The sequence below is a fragment of the Lolium rigidum genome, chromosome 4 (assembly GCF_022539505.1).
Source record: "Lolium rigidum isolate FL_2022 chromosome 4, APGP_CSIRO_Lrig_0.1, whole genome shotgun sequence".
NCBI lineage: Eukaryota > Viridiplantae > Streptophyta > Magnoliopsida > Poales > Poaceae > Lolium > Lolium rigidum.
In genome coordinates, this window is record NC_061511.1 from 174,497,186 (window position 1) to 174,506,787 (window position 9,602).

Genomic DNA, 9,602 nt, shown 5'->3' on the forward strand with positions numbered 1-9,602 from the left:
ACTACATCCTCTGACATAGCGCCAATGTTTTATCCCTAGTGGCAACAAGACAACACAACCTTAGAACTTTCTCGTCATCGTCCCGTGTGTCAATCGTGCATGAACCCACTATCGAGCATAAATACTCCCTCTTGGAGTTAAAAGCAAAAACTTGGCCAGAGCCTCTACTAGTAACGAGAGCATGCAAGATCATAAACAACACATATGTAATAACTTGATAATTAACATGACATGGTATTCTCTATCCATCGGATCCCGACAAACACAACATAGAGTATTACAGTTAGATGATCTTGATCATGTTAGGCAGCTCACAAGATCCAACAATGAAGCACAATGAGGAGAAGACAACCATCTAGCTACTGCTATGGACCCATAGTCCAGGGGTGAACTACTCACTCATCACTCCGGGAGGCGACCATGGCGGTGTAGAGTCCTCCGGGAGATGAATCCCTCTCCGGCAGGGTGCCGGAGGAGATCTCCGTAATCCCCCGAGATGGGATCGGCGGCGGCGGCGTCTCTGGAAGGTTTTCCGTATCGTGGTTTTTCGCATCAGGGGTTTCGCGACGGAGGCTTTAAGTAGGCGGAAGGGCAGAGTCGGGGGCCTGACGAGGGGCCCACACCATAGGGCGGCGCGGCCCCCCCTTGGCCGCGCCGCCATGTGGTGTCGCCACCTCGTGGCCCCACTTCGTATGCTCTTCGGTCTTCTGGAGAAGCTCCGTGGCAAAATAGGCCCCCGGGTCTTCGTTTCCGTCCAATTCCGAGAATATTTCGTTACTAGGATTTCTGAAACCAAAAACAGCAGTAAAATAGAACTCGGCACTTCGGCATCTTGTTAATAGGTTAGTTCCGTAAAATGCACGAATATGACATAAAGTGTGCATAAAACATGTAGGTATCATCAATAATATGGCATAGAACATAAGAAATTATCGATACGTCGGAGACGTATCAAGCATCCCTAAGCTTAGTTCTCGCTCGTCCCGAAAGCGTAAAACGATAACAAAGATAATTTCTGAAGTGATATGCCATCATAACCTTGATCATACTATTTGTAAACATATGTAGTGGATGCAGCGATCAAAACAATGGTAATGACATGAGTAAACAAGTGAATCATAAAGCAAAGACTTTTCATGAATAGTACTTCAAGACAAGTATTAATAAGTCTTGCATAAGAGTTAACTCATAAAGCAATAAATCAAAGTAAAGGTATTGAAGCAACACAAAGGAAGATTAAGTTTCAGCGGTTGCTTTCAACTTGTAACATGTATATCTCATGGATAATTGTCAACATAGAGTAATATAACAAGTACAATATGCAAGTATGTAGGAATCAATGCACAGTCTCACACAAGTGTTTGCTTCTTGAGGTGGAGAGAGATAGGTGAACCGACTCAACATAAAAGTAAAGAGAATGGTCCTTCAAAGAGGAAAGCATCGATTGCTATATTTGTGCTAGAGCTTTTATTTTGAAAACATGAAACAATTTTGTCAACGGTAGTAATAAAGCATATGAGTTATGTACATTATATCTTACAAGTTGCAAGTCTCATGCATAGTATACTAATAGTGCCCGCACCTTGTCCTAATTAGCTTGGACTACCGGATCTTTGCAATGCACATGTTTTAACCAAGTGTCACAATGGGGTACCTCCATGCCGCCCGTACAAAGGTCTAAGGAGAAAGCTCGCATTTTGGATTTCTCGCTTTTGATTATTCTCAACTTAGACATCCATACCGGACAACATGGACAACAGATAATGGACTCCTCTTTAATGCATAAGCATGTGGCAACAATTATTATTCTCATATGAGATTGAGGATATATGTCCAAAACCGAAACTTCCACCATGAATCATGGCTTTAGTTAGCGGCCCAAAGTTCTTCTCTAACAATATGCATGCTCCAACCATGAAGGTGGTAGATCTCTCTTACTTCGCACAAGACGGACATGCATAGCAACTCACATGATATTCAACAAAGAATAGTTGATGGCGTCCCTGCAAACATGGTTATCGCACAACAAGCAACTTAATAAGAGATAAAGTGCATAAGTACATATTCAATACCACAATAGTTTTTAAGCTATTTGTCCCATGAGCTATATATTGCAAAGGTGAATGATGGAATTTTAAAGGTAGCACTCAAGCAATTTACTTTGGAATGGCTGATAAATACCATGTAGTAGGTAGGTATGGTGGACACAAATGGCATAGTGGTTGGCTCAAGTATTTTGGATGCATGAGAAGTATTCCCTCTCGATACAAGGTTTAGGCTAGCAAGGTTATTTGAAACAAACACAAGGATGAACGGTACAGCAAAACTCACATAAAAGACATATGGTAAACATTATAAGACTCCATACCGTCTTCCTTGTTGTTCAAAACTCAATACTAGATGTTATCTAGACTCTAGAGAAACCAAATATGCAAACCAAATTAGCAAGCTCTAAGTATTTCTTCATTAATGGGTGCAAAGTATATGATGCAAGAGCTTAAACATGAGCACAACAATTGCCAAGTATCAAATTATCCAAGACATTTTAGAGTTACTACATGTAGCATTTTCCAATTCCAACCATATAACAATTTAACGAAGAAGAAACTTCGCCATGAATACTATGAGTAGAGCCTAAGGACATATTTGTCCATATGCTACAGCGGAGCGTGTCTCTCTCCCATAAAGTGAATACCCTTTGTGCACATTGTGATATCACACCTTGGTTGCTATGGGTTTTGATTTGGCACCCTTGTGCACATTGTGATATCACACCTTGAGTTGGGTTTTGATTTTTAAAGGAGGCTTTAAGTAGGCGGAAGGGCAGAGTCGGAGGGCTGACGAGGGGCCCACACCACAGGGCGGCGCGGGCCCCCCCTTGGCCGCGCCGCCTTGTGGTTTGGCCACCTCGTGGCCCCACTTCGTATGCTCTTCGGTCTTCTCGGAAGGTTCGTGGCGAAATAGGCCCCCGGGTCTTGATTTCGTCCAATTCCGAGAATATTTCGTTACTAGGATTTCGAAACCAAAAACAGCGAGAAACAACAGAACTGGCACTTCGGCATCTTGTTAATAGGTTAGTTCCAGAAAATGCACGAATATGACATAAAGTGTGCATAAAACATGTAGGTATCATCAATAATATGGCATGGAACATAAGAAATTATCGATACGTCGGAGACGTATCAGGCGGCGCGCCCCTCTCCTGGGCCGCGCCGCCACCATGTGTGGGCCCCCTGTGGCTCCTCTCTGTCGGCTCTCGGGTGTTCTGGAAGCTCCCGGGGATTCTAAGATGCTGGGCGTTGATTTCGTCCAATTCTGAGAATATTTCCTTACTAGGATTTCTGAAACCAAAAACAGCAGAAAACAGGAACTGGCACTTCGGCATCTCGTCAATAGGTTAGTTCCGGAAAACGCATAAATAATGACAAAAAGTATGTATAAAACATGTAGATATCATCAATAATGTGGCATGGAACATAAGAAATTATCGATACGTCGGAGACGTATCAAACAGCGGAGCGTGTCTCTCTCCCACACAATGAATGCTAGGATCCATTTTATTCAAAAAAAAAACAAAAACAAAAACAAACCGACGCTCCAAGCAAAGCACATAAGATGTGATGGAATAAAAATATAGTTTCAGGGGAGGAACCTGATAATGTTGTCGATGAAGAAGGGGATGCCCAAGCTTAGACGCTTGAGTCTTCTTAAAATATGCAGGGGTGAACCAACGGGGCATCCCCAAGCTTAGAGCTTTCACTCTCCTTGATCATATTGTATCATCTCCCTCTCTTGATCCTTGAAAACTTCCTCCACACCAAACTCAAAACAACTCATTAGAGGGTTAGTGCACAATTAAAATTTACATGTTCAGAGGTGACATAATCATTCTTAACACTTCTGGACATTGCACAAAGCTACTGAAAGTCAATGGAATAGAAAAATCCATCAAGCATAGCAAAACAGGCAATGCGAAATAAAAGACAGAATCTGTCAAAACAGAACAGTTCGTAAATACGAATTTTATTGAGGCACCAGACTTGCTCAGATGAAAATTCTCAAATTGAATGAAAGTTGCGTACATATCTGAGGATCACTCACGTAAATTGGCATAATTTTCTGAGTTACCTACAGAGAATTAGGCCCAGATTCGTGATCAGCAAAGAAATCTGTTTCTGCGCAGTAATCCAAATCTAGTATGAACCTTACTATCAACGACTTTACTTGGCACAAAAATGCACAAAACTAAGATAAGGAGAGGTTGCTACAGTAGTAAACAACTTCCAAGACTCAAATATAAAATAAAAGTACTGTAGTAAAAACATGGGTTGTCTCCCATAAGCGCTTTTCTTTAACGCCTTTCAGCTAGGCGCAGAAAGTGTATATCAAGTATTATCAAGAGATGGAGCATCGATATCATAAGCTCCCCCATCTGTAGTGGTACTAAGGGCTTTGTCAATTTTAGGCCTATAATAATATTTTTTGGTTTAGGCACTTTAGAGACATACATAAACTTTTGCTCCTTACCCACATAAGCTTTCTCCTTAAACTTAAGAGAAGAAAAAGTTGAACCCAAGGTTCCCATAGCCTCTTCAAGTTCACTAATCCTTTGGGTTTGATTATCATGAATAGCACAAGATTCTAAGATGGCGATTCTCTCATTAATTCCACCTAGAGATTTGTCAAGTTTATCAGTGCTATCAAGTAATGCTCCCAAAGTAGTATCAATACTTGGAAGGTTTTGCTCTATGGTTTCCAACTTTTTCATGACATCTTCAAGAGAGGTTTCAATTTTAACTTCATTAACAGGTGGTATTCCAAATAAACTCTCAATAATGCAACTAGCTTCTAAAGCGAGGAGCGCCTAGGAAGTTACCTCCCGCGAGACAATCAAGAACATACCTATTCCAGCTAGAGATACCAACATAAAAATTCTCGAGTAGGATAGTGGTGGAGTGTTTCTTAGTGCACCTGTTATGAGCATCACTAATTCTATACCAAGCATCTTTTAAACATTCTCCCCCTTGTTGCTTAAACGAACGAACTTCAACTTCAGGATTACTCATTTTAGCAATAGTAAATAAAGCAAACTAGATAAAGTAAATGCAAGTAACTAATTTTTTTGTGTTTTTGATATAGAGTGCAAGAAAGTAAATAAAGTAAAGCTAGCAACTAATTTTTTTGTGTTTTGATATAATGCAGCAAACAAAGTAGTAAATAAAATAAAGCAAGACAAAAACAAAGTAAAGAGATTGGATTGTGGAGACTCCCATTGCAGCGTGTCTTGATCTCCCCGGCAACGGTGCCAGAAATTTATGCTGGCGTGTAGTTGACGTGGGAGTTAGAAATCTTTGTGGTGTAGCTTTTCTTCAGTTCCCCGGCAACGGCGCCAGAAATTTAGCTTGATGACGCGTAAAGCACACGCCCGTTGGGAACCCCAAGTGGAAGGTGTGATGCGTACGAGCAGCAAGTTTCCCTCGATAAGAAACCAAGGTTTATCGAACCGAGAGGAGTCAATAAGCACGTTGAAGGTTGATGGCGGCGGGATGTAGTGCGGCGCAACACCAGGGATTCCGGCGCCAACGTGGAACCCGCACAACACAACCAAAGTACTTTGCCCCAACGAAACAGCTGAGGTTGTCAATCTCACCGGCTTGCTGTAACAAAGGATTAGATGTATAGTGTGGATGATGATTGTTTGCAGTAAAACAAGTAGAACAAGTATTGCAAGAGATTGTATTTAATGTAAAAGAATGGACCGGGGTCCACGGTTCACTAGAGGTGTCTCTCCCATAAGATAAATAGCATGTTGGGTGAACAAATTACAGTCGGGCAATTGACAAATAGAGAGGGCATGACCATGCACATACATGATATGATGAGTATAGTGAGATTTAATTGGGCATTACGACAAAGTACATAGACCGCTATCCAAAGATGCATCTATGCCTAAAAAGTCCACCTTCAGGTTATCATCCGAACCCCTTCCAGTATTAAGTTGCAAACAACAGACAATTGCGCGCATTAAGTATGGTGCATAATGTAATCAATAACTACATCCTCGGACATAGCATCAATGTTTTATCCCTAGTGGCAACAGCACATCCACAACCTTAGAACTTTCTGTCACTGTCCCGCATTTAATGGAGGCATGAACCCACTATCGAGCATAAATACTCCTCTTGGAGTTAAGAGTAAAAACTTGGCCGGAGCCTCTACTAATAACGGAGAGCATGCAAGATCATAAACAACACATAGGTAATAGATTGATAATCAACATAACATAGTATTCTCTATCCATCGGATCCCGACAAACACAACATATAGCATTACGGATAGATGATCTTGATCATGTTAGGCAGCTCACAAGATCCAACAATGATAGCACAATTAGGAGAAGACGACCATCTAGCTACTGCTATGGACCCATAGTCCAGGGGTGAACTACTCACTCATCACTCCGGAGGCGACCATGGCGGTGAAGAGTCCTCCGGGAGATGATTCCCCTCTCCTGCAGGGTGCCGGAGGCGATCTCCTGAATCCCCCGAGATGGGATTGGCGGCGGCGGCATCTCTGGAAGGTTTTTCGTATCGTGGCTCTCGGTACTGGGGGTTTCGCGACGAAGACTATAAGTAGGCGGAAGGGCAGCCTCGGAGGGGTCACGGGGGCCCCACACGCTAGGGCCGCGCCGCCCTAGTGTGGCGGCGCCCCGTGGCCCCACTTCGTCTTCTCTTCGGTCTTCTGGAAGCTTCGTGGCAAAATAGGACCCTGGGCGTTGATTTCGTCCAATTCCGAGAATATTTCCTTACTAGGATTTCTGAAACCAAAAACAGCAGAAAATAACAACTGGCTCTTCGGCATCTCGTTAATAGGTTAGTGCCGGAAAATGCATAAATATGACATAAAGTATGCATAAAACATGTAGATATCATCAATAATGTGGCATGGAATATAAGAAATTATCGATACGTCGGAGACGTATCAAGCCCCATCGGCTTGATCGGGGTTTCGACGCAAAAACATTTTGGTTTCTCTCTGAAGACTTGTAGCACATGGGTTTCACAATACTTTGTATGCATAATGTGGCATAAGAAAAAATAAAAAATACTATATTGGGCTTTAGCCTACATCATCTCTCTAATTGATCAGCTGATTGTATAAACGTGCTTGTTTTTAAACAGAAGGCTGAAGCCCTGCCTTAAATTAATAAGGCCGTTGCCGGCAAGATGATACAAGATGCTGAGAAACCAGCTAACAGGAACCGAGAGCTACAAGCAAAACAATAAAAAAGAATGTAAAACAGCTAGAGCTCCGAGACCATTGTCCAGTCTTGCGATCCAACTAGACACTACAAGAAATCTGCCATAAGTTGACAAAATAAAGGTGTCACTGAAACGTCACTAATGGCTACTTGTGACGTTACGGTGACGCTTTTCAAAACGTCGAAAGCTAGGAGTCAGCAGTGACTGCTTAAGACGTTCCACTTGAAAATGTCGTAGAGCTTTGTGACGTTTTAAAATGTCACTGACGGCATGACGTTCCCAAAACGTCATGGGCACTCGCCCCGAGTCCAGGCGTGGCAGTCCTACGTGGCAAAATTATGACGAAACCAAAACGTCTTAATTCGAAATCAGCCCGGTCCAATTCTATATTCTACATGGGCCGAGCCAATAATTCCAGCCTTTTACCGTAAGCATTGGCCTTTGTTTTGGTCCATTTCTGTTTTGGGCCTTAGCCTTTTTGTACTCTTTTTCTATTTTGGGCCTCACCATTTTTACAGCCTTTCTCTATTTGGGCCTTAGCCTTTTACGATCCATTATATTCTTGGGTTGGTCAGGTTTATATTAACAAGATTAGACAATATATAAACATCAACACATGAATACATGAAATCTTCCATATAAGAGCAGTAACTGAATATATTACAATATTTCCACAAATTAGATATATATACAAGAAAGACACTGACAACATGCATTCATATCATACGATGAAAACATCCATCGCAAGACTAGTCGGAGCAGCAAGCATCGCCCCAGTAAGATCCCAACTATCCACCCGTGGGTTTGGGTGAACCCCAATCATCACATGTCGGTGCTCGTGCTCCCGCTCATGCGACCGACATCCCCGGTCACCGAGCTTGTCGCCGGCCACCATGCACCTGCTCGCCCATTTTCAAGTTAGATTATCTTTAGCTAACTTTGGTGATACATAAACAAGATAAGACATCGACTCAAAGATGAAAGAAATGTAATGCAAAATCTGAGCCAGGGAAACAACAGGTACTTCGACGGTGGCAGGTGCCTCTGGTCACCATATCTTAGAACAACCTTTCCTAGTGTGAGCACCCCGCAAAAAAAGAACTGAGAGAAAAAGAAAATCATAATTGTACCTCAACCAAGAATTGAACTGACAATAATATTTGTACTACAGTGACCCATTGCATTGTAGTGATCTCTGCTCAGTACTTGTTGTTGTGTCCAGTGCCACCCCAAAGACATCCTGGAAAAAACGAGCAGTTCCAGATTCAGTTCCAGATTCACATTACAGGGACAAAGTACTTCTTGTTGTGTAGGCAGTACAACATAATGATCATGCTGGACAATTCTACTCCATTGTAAAAGCTTGTTAGGAAAAATAGCTTGCATCAAGTTCCAGATTAAGTTACAGGGATAAAGTACTTCTGGCAGCATCAAGTGCAATGAATTAACGAGCAAGAGCACTAACTGAGCAAGCAAAGGTAGGCATGGTGAGCAAGCAAAGGTAGGCAGTAATGTCAAGATATAGATGATAAACATATAATTTCAGTAGAAAGTCATTCTGTCCTGATATAGAATATAAAACTGCAGTACTATCATGATATATATAGAAGATAAGTAATCTGATACATACATGCAGTTGTCTCTCAAAATAATATCTAACGACCAACTGATTCAGCAATAGAATGAATATCAGAGTAAAAATGTATGGAACTCAGAATTACAGAAGCACAATCACTAGAGCAATCCTAACAAGTAGCATCTTTTTGATTCAGCTTTTTGATTCCCTCATGAACTCCAATCAGACAGAAGCACAATCACTAGAGAAATCCTAACAAGCAGTCTATCGAGCGCAAACGTAAGACGGGAGGAGGAATTAAGGCACAAATATCCTAACAAGCAGTAATAAGCATCAAGGATAGTGCTGCTTTAGGTCAACCCAAGTAAAATAAACAGTATGCCAAAGCATATTACATCTTAGGGAACATTCAGTCTTGGTAGCAAGACCTGAAATATACACCAAATTATAAATTACGAGGTAAGTATGCATAAGCCATATATATCTGCATATGGTTCATATGTGATTCCACTAAATAAGCTGTAACTCAGCCGTAGGACATGTTGACAATTCATGGTTAATATCAATCTTAAATGTATGAGATACATGGCTCCTCAACTCAGTAAAAGGGAAAAATACAATTAGACTACAATATAATTGGACAGCATGTCCACTATGCATTGAGCAGTGGAACATAAATCCCATTGCAGGCTATTGTAGCTAGTCAGATTGATGGCCAAACAGTATAGCATGTGCAATAAATGACGCACTTCAAACTCCTCACG